General features: G+C 44.7%; 1 long non-coding RNA gene across 1 annotated transcript; it reads right to left on the bottom strand.

Annotated features, from left to right (window-relative positions):
* Positions 1–7,305: 7,305 nt before the first annotated feature.
* Positions 7,306–13,661, bottom strand: LOC146170789 (uncharacterized). Its single transcript, XR_014703107.1, has 3 exons — positions 13,522–13,661; positions 11,510–11,635; positions 7,306–7,481 (listed from the first exon to the last, which is right to left on the bottom strand). It is a non-coding gene; the product is annotated as an uncharacterized LOC146170789 (long non-coding RNA).
* Positions 13,662–14,054: the final 393 nt, after the last annotated feature.

The following is a 14,054-nucleotide window of genomic DNA, read 5'->3' as shown; positions in this document are numbered from 1 at the left end:
CTGCAAATACTGATTGATGACCTAGACAATAAAAGTAGATAGGTAGGCTTGAAAATCAATATGCAGAAGACTAAGGTAATGTTCAACAGCCTCGGGAAGGAACAGCAGTTTACATTAGGTAGCGAAGTACTGGAAGTAGCAGGCGAATATGTCTACTTAGGACAGGTAGTAACCGCAGATCCGGACCACGAAAAGGAAATAACAAGAAGAATACGATTGGGATGGAGCGCATTTGGCATGCACTCGCAGATTATGACTAGCAGCTTACCGGTATCGCTCAAGAGGAAAGTATACAACAGTTGCATCTTGCCTGTACTCACCTATGGGGCTGAAACGTGGAGGCTAACCAAGAGAGTTGTACTTAAGTTGAGGACAACCCAGAGGGCTATGGAACGAAAAATGGTAGGGGTAACATTAAGAGATAGAAAGCGTGCAGAGTGGGTCAGAGAAATAACTCAAGTTACCGACATTCTAGTAGAAATTAAGAAGAAGAAATGGACATGGGCAGGACATGTAGTGCGAAGAGAGGATAACCGATGGTCGCTAAGGGTAACAAACTGGATTCCAAGGGAAGGAAAGCGTAGCAGGGGGCGGCAGAAAGTTAGATGGGCGGATGAGATTAAGAAGTTCGCAGGGGTCAAGTGGATGCAGCTAGCACAGAACCGGGTTAAGTGGAGAAATATGGGAGAGGCCTTCGCCCTGCAGTGGGTATAATCAGGCTGATGATGATGATGAAAATAGGTGTGTACGCTCTTTGCGAGACTCATCTCAGGGATCTAGAAGATCCGCCGTTTATAGAAGGCTACGTCTGGGAAGGGTGCAACAGAACGAGAACGGCAAAAAGGGTGGAGGGGTAGGTATGTTGATACACCAGGGAACAAGTTGGCAAAGAATTAAATCATCTTGTAAAGAACATATCTGGGTTTCAGGAACAATTGCCGACAAAAGGACATGGCTAGGGGAATTTATTTAGGAACAGAACATCAATGCAGGCAAGAAAACAGGATCTTGTTGAATGTCTCTGTCGATATAAGCCAGTTTGGAAACGGGGCCAATATTATTCTACTGGGGGACATGAACGGCCACATCGACGAGATCGTCGATGTGGCCGTTCATGTCCCCCAGTACACGGATACACGGATTGTAACAGGAAGCTAATGCTAGATTTCTGTGAGCGACACGATCTAGTTATAGTAAATAGAGAAACAAAATGTGAAGGCCAAATTACGTGGGACTTCCGCAACAGGTAGACGACCATTGACTATTGTCTAATGTCACGGGAAACTTATAGCAAGGTCAGAAAAACGGAAATAGACGAAGAAGGGGAGCGTAGTCTCGGAAGTGATCATAAACGTATTAGTCTGCAGATGGGGCCCTTGATGAAAAGAGAAATGGAACTTAGAGAAAACGTAAACGCGAAATTAAACGACGAATAAATAGCGCAGATAGCACCAGACATAGAGGAAGCAATGGAGAAAAGCCCCATGGAAGACTTGGATTATGAACAGGTAGAACTACTCATCAGTTCAGTTCAGTCGTTCAGTCGTGTCCGACTCTTCGTGACCCTATTGACCATGTCACGCCACGCTTTCCGGTCTCTCACTATCTTCCTAACATCACATAACTGCATCTGCAGTGCCTCGAGAATGCCATCTAACCATCGCGTTCGCTGCCTACCCCTTCTCCGGCGACCCTCAAGAACTACTCATAAGGAGGAAAATTCAGGAGGTTAAAGTAGCAAACCGCTGGAATGGAAAGAGGAAGCCATGGAGCTGGTGGAATAAGGAAATCAGGGAAGCTATTGAACAACGACGGGCTATTTCAAGGGAACACCGAATGGCAAAGAAAGCACAGGTATCTCAGGAGGAAATCGACCAAAAATGGGAATCACATCCACAAAAGAAACGTCAGGTACAGACCGTCGTCCAAAGTAAAATAAGGCAGTCCACCGATCGCTGGATTGCTGACATACACGATGCCTCTAGAGGCGGAGCAAGAAAATTCTGGAACCATATAAGCTGGCTAATGAAGAAGAATCAAAGAAAGCAGGATCGGATTCAAGATAACGAGGGAAATTGTTTAAAGGGAGACAACGCATTGAACTACATTACATCAGTTCTGGCCGAGTCATTTGAGAGCGACGATAGGAAAATCTCCGCAAATCAGGAAGCAACACAAGGTAGCAGAATACAAAGCAGCTTAGAACGGACCAATCTAAACTGGAAAAAGGCAGAAAAAAAATATTCCTAAAAACACATCTACAGGAATAGATGGAATTCCGATCAAGCTGATTAATGAACTCGGTCCAAAAAGTAAGGAAACGTTGTTAAAAGCTCTGGAAACAGTCATAACGAATAAGCAAATTCCGGACAGCTGGCGGCAGAGTAAAATGAATTTGATTTATAAAGGGAAAGGAGACAGGATGCACATAGAATCCTACTGGCTGATTACCATAACATCTGTTATGTACAGGTTAGCCATTCAGGTGGTGAAATTAAAGGTGCAAGCATGGGTAGAAAGTAACAATATACTCGGAGAACTTCAGAACGGCTTTAGAAATGGTAGGCGCTTAGATGATAGCCTGTTCGTGCTTACCCAATGCATCGAAATATCTAGAATGGAAAATAGACCTTTGTTTTTAGCCTTCCTGGACATAAACAGGGCGTACGACAACGTAAGCAGGGAACTCCTGTGGAACATATTAAAAGAAGAAGGTATCGGTTCTGAGATAATAGAGTTCCTACATGAAATATACCGGGATAACAAAGTAGAAATTACGTGGGAAGGAATAAGAAGTACGGAAGATGTCAAAGTATGCAAAGGATTAAGACAAGGCTGTCCTCTATCACCGGTGCTGTTTATTCTATATATGATAAACCTGGAACGGAGGATACAAGACAGTAACCTAGGTTTTAACCTGTCATATAGATTAGGTGGAAAGGCGGTAGAGCAGGGCGCCCCCCCGGTTTGATGTATGCAGACGATATTGTGCTGCTAGCTGAGAGTCTGGAAGAATTGCAAACTCTAGTTAAGGGGACGCACTAGGCTTCAGTTTCAGCGCAGTTAAGTCGGGGCTGATGATTTTCAACGGCTCAACTGATCAGGGTCTTAAAATACAAGGCCACGAAATACCTAGAGTAGCTGAATATAAATATCTGGGGGTATGTATAAACGAAGGATTGGCATACATTGGAAAGCATGAGCAATCACTTATGGCCAAAGGGAGAAGGAATGCCGGGATAATGAAGCATACGGCATTGTGGGGACACAATAGGTATGAGGTTTTGAGGGGTATTTGGAAAGGAATTATGGTGCCCGGACTTACTTTCGGAAATGCGGTTTTGTGCCTAAAATCAGAGGTACAGTTGACATTAGAAATAAATCAGAGATCCGTTGGACGATCAGCACTAGGTGCCCACGGCAAAACTACAAATGAGGCGGTACAGGGAGATATGGACTGGACATCCTTCGAAGTACAGGAAGCTCAGAGTAAAACATTATATGAGGAACGCCTGAGGAAATTGGACAGTAACATATGGGCAGCTAAAGTATTTAAATACCTGTACTTAAAAAGTGTGGACTCCCCTAGTGAAAAAATCGTATGAGTCACAATAACCTCATACAAATTCTCATACTAAACTCGTACTAAACTCATACAAATCTCATATAATCTCATACTAATCTCATTCATCATATGAGAAATATATGAGATAAATGAGATTTGTATGAGTTTAGTATGAGAAATCTGTATGAGGTTATTGATACTCCCACGGTCTTTTTCACTCGGGTCACAATGGAGAAAAAGAACTAGGAAACTAACTAGTAAGTATGTTAGTAACAAGGACGGAGAAATAAAGAGCATTAAGCAACAGGTGAAAAACACAGAAGGTAAAAATTGGATAAATTCGATGGAAAAGAAACAGAGTGTGGGATTATACCGAAAATGGAAAATGCAGATCAGGAAGGAAGATTTCTTTGATGACTCAAGAGGCAGTGCCCTACTTTTTGAAGCTAGATCAGGGCGCCTTAGAACACGCAGCTACAAAAAGAAATTTAACAATGGAGATGACGCATATGTGCTATATGTGGTAATGCCAGTGAAACAATTGACCATATTATACTCGAATGTAAATGTATCTATTCGGAAGTTGATGCAGGCGCAATCACTGTTCCTGAAGCTCTGGGGTTTAGAGATAACAGTGGCCGGGTGAATAAATAACCGGCGGTGGAAACTAGCAAAAAACGACTGGAAGATTGGTGGCTTAAAAGCAGAGAAGTGACATAATGTTAGTAATGTAGAAACAAAAAAATTAGGAAATAGAATAATGGTTTAGTTAACCAATCTAAATCAATAATTAAGATATATAGAGAAAAATGAGCATGATAGCTACTGCTACCACCCCGTTTCAAAGGGGACGCTCCTATATTCCATCCATCCATTATCGACGCAGAAATAAAAGTCATCGTTAGCGGGTTCGAGGGTTGGAGTGCGGCCGCCGGTGTTCCGGACTGGTTTCCGTCTTCAGCGGGCTCGGAACTGAATTCTGATGATAATTGGCAGTAAATTCTGAGTCACTTCTGCTTGGGTCATCGATATAATTGGTCGTAGATAGCGCGTGCTTGTCAGATTTGCGAAATTTCGAAGCGCGCGGCGTAGACGCGGATGCCGCCATTCTCGCATGCTACCGAGACGTTTCCGGAGCGCGCTCAAAATTAGACACTTCCCGGGAAAAATGTAAACAGCATCAAAATCTAAACTTCAGTTATCCGACTACACACTAGACAGTATAGCTTGTCCGTGAGCGGTTCAAAATCGGCGTCATCGTTCGCGAGCTATGCTCAATGGGCGCGGTAGGGAAAGAGTCAAGGAAGCCTACTACATGGAAAAATCAATTGACATATGTGCCAGCTCCCTCTTGGTCACCGTAACAACCGCTGAAATTACATTTCTTGTTAACAAATGAGTTTGGCGCGTGCTTTTTCTGTGCCGGTGTTCCCTGCTTTACTTCATGCGCATGTTTTCTTTCCCCGATTAGAGCCCTGATGCTGCTTCGGGTTTGTCTGTTTTTTCCCCTCTCTTGAGTTCTTAAGCTGTTTTTCTTGAATAAACCATTCAGTTGCGAGTGAGCGCTTGTGTTGTGCTGTCTTCTCTTCCGTGTGTGTTCTTTCTCGCTCGTTTAGCATGAATTGGATGTAATGCCTCGCGCAATGGAGTACCCTACAAAACATAATTTTTTGTCGTCAGAAACATTGCAGGCCTAGGCTCGGCGAAAAAAAAAATGGCAGTGGCTTAGCTCTTCTATGCCTGGACATACGTAGCGTAAAGCATGCGCAGCAACGTGCAGCGCAACTGTCGTAAACACGGCTCCGGCAAAAAGTCACGCGTCGGAGAGGAGCGCTCACCGGCTGTGGCCAGGAGACGACGCACCTAAAACCCCTTGATACTTTGAAAGTTACGCCAACGATTGAACTTTGCCGCCGCCGCGCTACCTCCTCGCCTCCTCCTCGCCCCTTGCGCGCCCCTTCGCTGAAGGCCGGCTCTCCGCCCGATTTCCTGAGCGACGATTGGTCTCCCTGCCGTTGCCCTTAGAAACCGACGCGCGTCCGGCGTTTTCCTTGTGTTTTCTTTTTCCTTCGCGCCATTTTTCTCCTAGTCTCGGCGAGCGAATATTGCGCGCTGTGCTTTTATTGCAGCGTGCAAGCTCTATGCCGTGCTGTTGCGCGTACAACTGCAGCAAGCGGCCTGAAGATGGTTAAGCGGTATTCATGATATCTCAAGGCAAGCGTGACGGCTTGCGCACGAGTCAATGGATTCACAAGATTAGTCGAAAGGCGTTTATTCCTAGAAAGAACAGTTGTTTGCGACGTTGGGTGCCTTTCTCACTCCCCGTAATAACGCGTCACCTGACGCTGCGTTTTTTATTCCTGCTTGCTCCTCAATATTTTCGCGGCAGCAGCATGTTCATTGCATAAAAATAAAGTTGTCCTCTGCAGCATGCTGAATATTCTGCGAGGTTCCAAGGCTCCATCATTTAATACGCTTCGACTTCTGTACAGTCAGAAATAGGGCGCTATAATCTGCTTTTTGCCGTCAGAGATAACTGGAAAATTACAGTCTCTCGATTGCATTTGTCGTGATTATGCTAGCATCCTTGGCCTCCTTCACTAAAAATCAAAATTCGGGCTTGTAGAGGAGCTAGCCTTTCCAGCTTGTACTTGTAGTAAGCGTCGGTTACTCGGGAGCCATGAATGCTGGCCCTGAAAGACTCTTTGGCAAGTAAACCCGAGGTATTGCGGGTAATCTGCACTAGTTAGGTCATACGGCATTTTTTTTTTGTTCAGTTTGCGGGTAATCACATATCGCGCAGCTTAACATTATGCTGCTATATTTTAGGACAGCTATCATTTTCCGTCGATAGGGATATTTATGGATCGCTTCTGTATTCTTCTTCCAGATTTTTTTTTTCTGGTGTCCTGTGCAGGGACTGACCATCGAATGTACCCCTTATATGAGAGCAAGTACATTAGAAACCCGTTCAGGCGATGAGGAGTGCACGATTGCCAGACACATTTCACGTACAACGTTAGTAACAAGCCGAGGTTGATGAAGAGCTGCCTTGGTGATAATTATGGGGGGTTTGCAGTTTGCATCCCAGACGTCCGTTCTCGGACCTTCGGACATCCGACGGAAGTCCGGTTATGTTCGATATACATACAGCGGACGTCCGTCGGACTATCGTTCGTGGATCCGGATCGCGTCCCAAGGACGTCCGACGGGCAGCCGGAGGCGGACATTCGGACGTATCCAGGAACATGCTTGCAGGGCCCGCTATTAGTGTAAAAACTTGCCAATAACATTCGTGTAAAGCTCAGCAAGCATGTGCCATGGAAATTTCAGTCACATACTAGTGCTCAATGCCTTTGTCGTGAGAGTAAAGCAGACAATAGAATATGCAACAGGTTCGTTTCCTGTTGTCTGCTTTACTTTCACACACAAAGCACTGAACAGTAGTGTGCAATTAAAACTTCCATCAAAGAGGCACATATGCTAGCTGAGCATTACACAAATGCACCATTCCTGAAAACATGCTAAGTGCATAGGCATACCAGCATGCGAGTTTGTAAAAAAGCATTTTTTTTTTGCCTTTATTGCAAAAACTGCATGCATAAATAGTCTACACTAAAAAAAATATCGATGTTAAGGAATGGCATGGTAAAATGCAGGCCAACTGGAGTATTAAGAATCTACTTGAATAATTTTTTTAATTATCCTTGGCCGTGACAGCTCTTCCCTTGGGGAGGTGGTGGAGGAAAAGGTATTTATTGAAACCTAATATTTCGGAATTAGCGAGATGATCGAGTTCTGTGTGGGCGGCCTCCGCAGGCCGGGATTCCAGGAGCAGTTACTATCCTGTGCATTTGCTCGATCAGCTGTTGCTAGTCTTTCAGGCCTAAGATGGAAAGAGCAGGCTGGGCTCCTCCTGCAATAGAAGGGAAAATGAAATTCAAGTTATCTGTGCTGAACTTTGATTACACATCTCCAAGGGCAACTGCCAGTTTCTCTCAATTGCTTGTTCCAGATGGCACTGTACGCATGCATCTCCATTCAGAACTGTCACATACTATATAGAAAGGTCATATAACTGCAGCAAAACCCATGCAGAATAACAAAAGATACAAACGTAGTTTGACCAGAACCTGGCATTCAGTATTTTAATGTTTTTACCTGTCTCTTTGAACATGCCACTCTGAACAAACATGGCATGTTATGCTTGCTGCTATGCGCCCTCAGCAATGGCCAAGTCATGGAGTGCACATGCAGAGAAATTAAGCATAAAGGATGCTGTATATGAACATAAAGCACAGCCAGAGCATTGCAGTATTACACAGGTACGCATTGGCGGCAGAAACCTGCATTTTGAGCGGTTTAACAGGCAGATTTCTAAATTCATTGTTCCTGCTCTGAAAAGAAGTGATCAATAATAACATCATTTAAAATTGTTACCTTTTTGTTCTGTAAACTGCACATTTCGCTGGCTTCCATGTACCCTCTACTGAAGACATTCCCTGGGCGTGTCAGGGGTATATCGACATCAACATCTAGGCTACAAGCGTCTAGAAAGCGTCTCCTTAGAGCAGCTGCGACGAATTAACTTATCTGATAACATGCAAGCTGCTGCAGCAGAATAAAGATAGACATTTGACATGTGGCTAAAGCCCAATGTGGAAGCATAGCCCGCCGCAGTGATTGCGCAGTGTTCATGCTTCTACAAGAGTTAAAAGTAAAGTTATTTGTTTACCCACAGCGCTATATGTGACATTTATTTATTTATTTTATTTACAGAAGACTGCTGGCTTTATTGCAAAGCCTTAAGCAGGAGTGGGTGTAAAATACACTTTCACAAAAAGAAAACCTCCCTGAGGTACACGCAACTCAGCACACAATACCGAAAGAAACAACATTATACAATATTAGACGACGCCTGGCGTCAAAATGAGCACTGGGGAAAAAAAATGAAAATGTTGAATGCTGCAAAATTGTTACAAATTCCTAAGCGACTCCGTAAATGACTGCACAGTCATTTACGGAGTCGCTTAGGAATTTGTAACAAGGAATTGTAACACAAAAAGCTGATAACCACAAGCTCCTGATGTATTACCGGCAGCATGCAGCATGGATGTATGTCATGGATTTCTCAACTACGCACAACAAATTACAAAAAAAAAATAATGGTATTTATAAATGCAGCCAGCTGTTCACAAGAAACACTGTAGCTTTTTTATGGGGAAGGTAGTGGGCGCCAAAGGAACTGCCCCTGTAAAGGCGCCTAATTTTCCCCTATGTAATATCGGGGACAAGCATGTGGACTACACAAACTGCAATCAAAGCACGTAACTTTCACATCGACCAGGGACCATACTTGTCGATGTGAAAGTTGAACGTTAGTTCTTTCATGTGTGCAAGAGAAATAAGGTCACAATTCGTTTACATCGCGATTCTAGTCCAAAATCTACAGACATACTGTCCAGACTTTCGCCCCCGCAGTATAAGCCGCCACTTGGGTAAGAGATTAGTAAAAGAAGTGTATAAAATACATTAGTGCTGTTGGACAGCCATAGCTATAAAAATGGCATCGACATTGGAGTACTACCTTAAGGCGGGGCCTAGGGCATTACAAGAGCAAGAGTTAGTGTCCGCTGATCCTCATTTGAACGAACAAAAAGGGGGGGGGGGGGAAGAAATCTACCTCAATTACATGTTTTGAGTGACACCAAGCCGCAGTTAGTATTAAAGATATCACACAGTTTTGTGGAAGATTTGGGAGCGCCTTGCAGCTTTCTTACAGGATTGAACAAAAGAGCTCACCATCTTCAGAAAGGCACATCATATAGAAATGAAAATAGTGAATTTACTGCATCTGGCCACAACAACTTGCACATGGAGAGGAAGATGAACTGGAAATTTTATACATGAATGTACGTATTTACAACAGGTGAAACAATGACCATGATCTATGCCGAAGAGTAAAGAGATCAAAATCTAGCTCAGAATGAGTTCTCCAGGCAGCGGGGCCGTTTCATTAACTTCGGGACTCCGCCCACATTTCTTCTCCCCGATGACAACGAACTCACACATGACTGGCTAACAAACATTTTGGCATGTCTTTCCACTTTCATAAGTTCTTCACCCTCTCCCTAATACAAGCAATGCAAAAGGGACAACAAATTCGTTTCACAACAAACGGAATTTAGAGAATGGACCTCGAAATGATTGGCTCACTAGGTCACATGCCAAACTCTCTCCCCTAGGAAAAAAAAAAGAAAATAAATAATTAGAACCCATCAAAACGGTGTCCCACGTGCGCAACCATTGCCCAAAGCTTGCATCCTTGGCGGCTCCTTTTACAGGGCAATTATTGCAATTATTGGCGTCCGAGTCAGCACCATTGCGGACCACATCAGAAGAGCCAACCCACATCATACCGTCACTGTTACACACTTGCCCTTTTTCAACGCCGCTATCTCCCACCATTGTTAACATCCAGGGTTGGAATCCTCAACGAGACCCCACTCAGCGCGCCTGCACTGAATAATTGTCACTTTTATGGGCTCCCCAACAAGGAAGAGGGCCTTACACCCTTCAACCTGACAGTGTTTTTTCTTTGAACGATAAGCAGTTCTTCCAAAAGAGGTGCTCGTTTCAAAGCTGTGCTGCCTCCGGGTGATGGGTCCAGTCAGTGTACTAAGGATCCCTTAGTACGCTTAGTACTAAGGACCCCTTAGTTGTATACTGTTTGTAAAGCTCCTTAAATAAAAATGAGCCCCCTACATGACACAGCAACAAGAAAAAACTGCCTGTCCCCGCGTCTTCGAGTGCGACAGCAAAGTCCTCGGAAGAGGGGACTTCTTTCCCTCTCTGCCTACGTTTCCGTTAAGCACTGTAGCTGCTGTAGCTGCCTATCTGTGCGCGTAGCGAAGAGGCAGACAGCGTGAAGTACCAGCCTCTAGTCCCTCTACCTCCACTGGGGTCCCGAACTAGGGACCCCTTGTGTTCGTCAGGGCAGGCCCCCTCAAGGTCAGCTAGTGCGTAACCTCCTGTATTTGCATCTGATGAAAATGTTTTCCACCACAACCCTCGATACACAGCTGCGCATCTTAGCAGATGTGAATAAACAGCTCCTGGTCCTTCTACGCATAAGTCACTTTGCCTTGATGCATACCTGCGCACCATAGCAAAGAGGCAGATGACATGAAGCAGCAGCTCATGGTGCCTTTATGCATGAGCCATTGTATTTCGATGGGCGGGTGCGTACCATAGCAAATATACAGACTACGTCACACAGCAGCTCCTGGTCCCTCTATGCATAAGCCACTTTGCCTCAATTCGCACCTGCGTACCTGAACGAAGAGGCAGACGTGAAGCTGCTGCTCCTGGGCCCTACATGCACAAGCCACTTAGCATCAATGCACGGCTGTGCACTGTAGTAAAGAGGCGAAGGACGTTAAGCAGCAGCTCCTGGTCCCTCTACACATCAGCCATTTTGCCTCAATGCGCATCTGCACACCGTAACAAACAGCCAGATGTGACAAAGAAGCTCCTGGTTTCTCTACAAATAAACCACTTTGCCTCAATGCACGTCTGCACACCGGAGCAAAGAGGCAGATGACGTGAAGCTGGAGCGGCTGGTCCCTCTACGCACAAGCCACTTAGCCTTGATGCATGGCTGTGACGGATGCATTGCTATTTTGCAAACTGCATGCCACACATTCCCATTCAAGCTAAGAGTGGACGACTGTGTCCAATGACAAAAAGTAACATGGTGGACAATGTAAAAAGAATTTGCTGCATAAAGTTTGTTGAAACCAGTTCTACATCCTACATGTAAACAAGCTAAAACCTTAATGTCGAAGGGATGTCCTGTGTGTTTAAAATCATCACGCTCAAACAACTTCAACACTGACAATCATGATTCAATATTAATAATATAGATAATGATACAATACTCACTTTTAGCCATACCAAAGAAATGAGAATGCAAAGGGATGTTGCTGTTTTTCCCCCGTGGATGACAGTTTTCCATGTTCAAAGTGCTGCTTCCTGTTGGCCTACGAAATCGGCTACAGCAAATGGCATCTGAAAAATTTTTGGAAGCCTCATGCTAGTCTTCAACGAGAAAAGCATTGCCATACAGAAGCAGAACACAAATACTTTTACAATACATTAAAAGCACCAACTGCGGTGCTGTTTTTAGGATGACTAGGTAGAGGTTTTGCTGTAGCAAGCCAAATGTTAGCCTTCAATAAGGAAAGCATTCCCATACAGAAACAGAACACAAAATCTTTTACAACACATTAAAAGCATCAATTGCACAAATGCTTGTAAGATGACCACGTACAGGTTTCTGCTATAGCCCACATCCTGTGACCAGCGGTTATCAGAAGCCTTGTATGTGAGCATGATGTCCTAGATTCAATTTATGGCTATCACTGTATTAACAAGCATGGGTTTAAAGCTACTTTAATATGATAATCTAAGAACATGGTAAGAGCTTTCAGTGCGACACATAAGCTCAGTATCATGAACTATAAGGTGCTGCATGGCTCTAGTGCAGCTTTGGCATTATCTCGCAGTCAATAATGCAGTGAAGTTCTGAGGAGCCTTTGAATATCTGTAAGGTCAAAGCAACAACAATTTTGTTTTCATCTCACTTTTGCTCAACTCTTTTTTTTTTTTGAGCCCGCGGCTTGCATGGCCTCCCAGTACGCCTGTTTTGCATAAAAGAAGGCGTTGCAGGCACCAGAGCTCACAGCCCAACTGTATCGCGGCGGCGGTATGTCAAATTCGTGCCAGAACAGCGCAGAACAACGGGTCAAGAAAAAGACAAGTGCTGACTTTTTTTTTTTTTCTCCCATCTCCTTGTCCGGTTGTTCTGCGCGGTTCGGTCCCACATGCATAACCAACATGCGCAAGGTGCTGTCCTGGTTTGTCAAAGCTGAAGGAGAGTACTAAACCTTTAGTTATTTAGTAGCTACAGCCGTTCCTTCTAGAAACTGTAGTTGCAGTAAAGCTCGAGAGAGAAAGATCAGCGGCTGTCCATTAAAAAAAAAAAAAAAAAACTCGCGACGTTTTCACAAGTGTAGGCATGTCGCACGACAGGCTCGAGGAGTGCAAAAGTTTTCTCGTATAGTTTTTACAACTCAGCACGTTGCGCATGGTTAACAAATTAATACCCGTGTTACACGGGCAATTTCAACTGCCGTTCAGTTAAATCACAGTTCAGCGTTCCAAGTGACGTTGAACTGAACGGCAGTCGACTGTAGTTACACGGAACATATTGCGAACCTCAGTTGACCCCCAGAATCACGTGATCCCCCACATGCAAGCAATTCTTACTAAAAAAAGTGCTTTATTTTTCATATATAAATTACTTTGTACAACATTTGCACACTTTATATTATTAAATTGCACATTTTGCAGGCGTTTTTTTTCGAGTATGGAACAAATGAACTCGACACAAAGCCAAGTCAATCCATTTGAGGTGCGTCTGGCTTCGCTGCTTAATCGTCGTTTTTTGGTACCGCTTCGCGCGCTTGTGTTTTGACACTCGTTTGAGTATTTAAAGTTGCAGGCTGGTACTTGCGTTAGCTAAGGCAGCAACCTTTCATGTGATTTTAGAACACACAGCGGTTGGAAATGCCACCGACTCGGTCGATGCGGCGCGTCCGCTGACAGCCACCTTGTCAGTTGACTGGTTCAACTGGGACCGCCGACCTCAGTTGAACTGAACCGCAGTTGAGATTTCAACTGCAGTTGGCGCTGCCGTGTAACATCGCCGAAAAGATGGCCCTCAGACTTGAGGCTGCACTTTAGTTAGTCGGCGCGGAGCCATCCTGTCAGTCTCGCCTAAAACACTCGACCGTTCGGCTGCTGTACAGAGCTGTTTCCTTACGCAAAAGCTCACCACTATCGGTGCATCGAAAAGTTCAACTAAAGAAACAAAAGTTCGGTGAAATACTTACTTTGGAATCAGCGGGTGAACAAAGTGTGCCAGCCGCACCAAGCCACAGCAAAAACAATGCTAGCAGTGCATTACAGCCGTAGGTATTTAACTGCGCAGAAAATGCAGAACACGGAAACGTGAAGCCATCTTCCATGACTAAACTTCAACTAGGGTCCCTAGAAATATTGCTAGTCTGCCGTCCGCCGGCCGCGGCGGGGGCTGCCGCTGAATGATCGCCGCGGTGGCGCTGCGGTGAACCGGAGTGCGCCACTGCTGACGGAGCAGACGACGCGCGCGCCCGTGCGCTTCGAAATGCATTTGCTGCATGCTCATTGTCAGGTGCCTTGTACATGCGATGCCGCTCTTTAGTCTTTGATTTCAGTTTAGTCGTAATATTGAATTCGCAGCCGAGTTGTTGGCATAACCACGGATGTGACTTTTTTTTTTTTCGTGAGCGAAGTTTTGTGCGCATGCCCCTGAGCCGATGTAGAAACGAAGCGGCTTTTTATACCCTATTATCCTGCTGAAGCTACCGCCGCGCCGTATTAATGA

Source organism: Amblyomma maculatum, unplaced genomic scaffold (genome assembly GCF_055883805.1).
Source record: "Amblyomma maculatum isolate TAMU_Amacu unplaced genomic scaffold, ASM5588380v1 scaffold_43, whole genome shotgun sequence".
In the NCBI taxonomy this organism is placed as follows: Eukaryota; Metazoa; Arthropoda; class Arachnida; order Ixodida; family Ixodidae; genus Amblyomma; species Amblyomma maculatum.
This window is presented reverse-complemented; position numbering and strand designations above follow the sequence as displayed.